The 3,179-nt window shown below is 42.1% G+C and overlaps 1 protein-coding gene across 3 annotated transcripts in view; it reads right to left on the bottom strand.

Moving 5' to 3' along the window:
• Positions 1–3,179, bottom strand: part of Edaradd (EDAR associated via death domain) — a 46,469-nt gene that overhangs the window by 17,962 nt on the left and 25,328 nt on the right. The gene's annotated exons all lie outside the window — the stretch shown is intronic.

Below are 3,179 nucleotides of genomic sequence, written 5' to 3'. Positions count from 1 at the left end.
AATAGTATAGTCTTTTTTCACAATATTACTGACAATTCATGAGCATGGGAGGTCTTCCCGCCATTTAGTATTTTCTTTGATTTCCTCAGTGTCTTGAAATTTTCATTGGAAAGTTCTTTTTCTTTAGCTGGGTGTGTTCCTGGGTACTTTTTTTTCCTAATTTGAGTAGGATATTTTTCCTGATTTTTTTCTCAGTGGTATATTGTTTTAACATATGAAGGATATTGCCTTTATTTTTATATTGGTTTTGTATCTTGCAACTTTACTGTGTTCATTAGACATCGGAGCTTTCTAGTAGATTTTATAGGGTCACCGAAGTAATGTCATGCCATCTGTCAACAGGGAGAGTTTGAATTCTTTCCCATTTTCATTCCCTTTATGCCTTTCTCTTGTGTAATCACTAAGACAGAGCACAATATATTAACTAAGAGAAGGGACAGTGGACGTCTTGGTCCTGATTTTAAAGGACATGCTCTCGGTGTGTCTCCACTGAACATACTGTTGGCTGTACACGTAAAGACCAACATCTCTGGAGTCCTGTGTTAAAGGCCCAGATACAGCAAAGACCACACAAAGGTGAGCAGGGATTCAAGTGAGGCCAGGGCAGAGGTCTCTTCCCTGTCAATGTAAAGCTAAATACAGAAGTACAAAAACTTGAAAGAAATGCCACAATTGTTGCTCAGATGAGAACAAACCTACAGATTTGGGTACCCGTAGTGCTTTCTTCTCCTCAGTGGGTTTTCTATGCAATGGCATAGGCTTGCCCCTGCGGGGGCTGAAGTGTGGGTCAGAAACCTTCGCTGTTGCTAGAACTGGGAGGCTGGGGAGCTGAGTGTGATTCCAAACCCACGCTCCAGGTGCAGAGACAAAGACTGCGGGTTTTCCCTTTATATAGGGAGTAGAGCCGGTTATTGTTCAGAAATATCACAGAACACTTCACAGGCGATTATGGTCGGTGCATGCAAACACAGGTAGACCACAGGACATGGAAATTACAGGGTAGTGGGAGCTTCTCCTTAGGTCCTTTCATTCACAAACTCCAGACTTGCAGTACCAGTGGTGCTGGGAACAGAGGCTGTCAGTCATGCAGTGAAGGGAACAGCATTAGACACTGGTGGTTCAGTGATTTTTCCTGAGCTGCATAATAGTATGTGAGCCCAAGAAAGGCCATGTCATTCCACGTGTTAACATGGAAAAAAGTTTACATGTGGATAACTATTTCAATGTATTTTATTATTTAAAACATTTCTTTTTTTGTTTTTGTTGTTGTTGTTTTGGTATGTGTGTGTGCGTTTTTGTCTCTTTGAGACAGGGTTTCTCTGGTTCTGTAGCTTTAGAGTCTGTCCTGGAACTAGCTCTTGTAGACCAGGTTGGCCTCTAACTCACAAAGATCCGCCTGTCTCTGCCTCCTGAGTGCTAGGATTAAAGGTGTGTGCCACCACCGGGTTTAAAACATTTCTCATATTTAAAATTTTTTTATTTTATTGTTCTTTTAAAAATATTTTTGGATTTGTTAATTTTCATTGATGTGTATATATATGTGTGTGTGTGTGTGTGTACATGTGTGTGCACATTTGAGTGCAGTGCTCTTAGAGACCAGAGTTTGAGTTCTAGGCAGTTATGAGCCACTCAAAATGGGTGCTGAAAATTGAACTCAGGTCCTCTGAAGAGAATATGCACTTTAAGCACTGAGCCATCTCTCCAGCTCTATTTTTGGTGTGTGTGTGTGTGTGTGTGTGTGTGTGTGTGTGTGTGTGTGTGTGTGCATGTGCAGGTACCTGAGGAGACCAGAAGAGGGCACTGGATCCCAGGAGCTGGAGTTGTGGGTGGCTATGACCTGCCCAACATGGGGGGCTGGGCTGAGGCTGTGCAAGAGCAGCAAGTGCTCCGAGCAGTTACTTAGCCGTATCTCCTAGGATCCTAGAGATAGACTGTGGCTTTCAGACTCGACAGTTGGCACCCTTCCTCCTGAGCAGCTCAGCCTGGAGTTTCTTTTAAAGCCAGCTGTTAGTCAGTCTGTTTATTTGCCTGCCTGCCTGCCTGAGACAGGATCTCATGCAGCTTGGGCTGATTTTCTGGCTAAGTACTGGGGTTACAGCATGAGCCACCATGTTTCTTGTTGTTGTTGTTGTAGTTTAATATTTCACACAGTGTGAATGAAGTCAGTTTTATACTGACTTACTCAATAAGCATGAAGATGTTTGTAACTCCCCAGTGTCCAGTGTCACCATGTGTACCCTGCACTCGACCTTAAAGTGAGACTGCTCACTTGATTAGCAAGAGGTATGGATGGATAATTTTCTACAAAATTACATCTGTTTCCACTGTCCTCAGTATATGAGGGTAGTTTTGCTAGACATCCAGACCAACTGAGGCCCACAGGGAATTCTAACCCATTCATGAAACCCAAGAGTGTTACAGTCAGCAAAGCTCTGAAGAGCTAAGGAAAAAATTTTAGAGTGTCAAGCCTGGGATAAAACCAGACTCGCTAAACATAGCGGACAATGAGGACTACTGAGAACTCAAGAACAATGGCAATGGGTTTTTGATCCTACTGCACGTACTGGCTTTGGGGGAGCCTAGGCAGTTTGGATGCTCACCTTACTAGACCTGGATGGAGGTGGGTGGTCCTTGGACTTCCCACAGGACAGGGAACCCTGATCGCTCTTTGGGCTGACGAGGGAGGGGGACTTGATTGGGGGAGGGGGAGGGAAATGGGAGGCGGCGGCGGGGAAGAGACAGAAATCTTTAATAAATAAATAAATTTAAAAAAAATCAGAAAAAAATTTTAGACTGTCAAAGGAAAACAGCCAAATTATAGAAACCTTTGATTTCCCCATGCCTTTCCACAAATACATGCATGCATACATAATGCATACATATACATGTATATATGTGTATATGCACTATATATGTGGTTGTATATATGTACATATAAACATACATTTATATACACACATGTATATATGTATACGTGTAAACACACATACATACATGTATATATATGATATATGTGCATGTACATGTGTCCACATATATGAATATATATTTTTGAGAAAAAAGGGATGAACCTAGGGCCTTACACATGCTACGTCAGTGCTCTACCATTGAGAAATAGTCTCAGTATTATTTTCTTCACTTTTAAAACATTTTAAGGGTCTCACCAAGTTGCCTAGGCT

The sequence above is a fragment of the Microtus pennsylvanicus genome, chromosome 4 (genome assembly GCF_037038515.1).
Source record: "Microtus pennsylvanicus isolate mMicPen1 chromosome 4, mMicPen1.hap1, whole genome shotgun sequence".
In the NCBI taxonomy this organism is placed as follows: domain Eukaryota; kingdom Metazoa; phylum Chordata; class Mammalia; order Rodentia; family Cricetidae; genus Microtus; species Microtus pennsylvanicus.
Note: the sequence above shows the minus strand (reverse complement) of the source record. Positions and strands in the feature narration are given on the sequence as shown.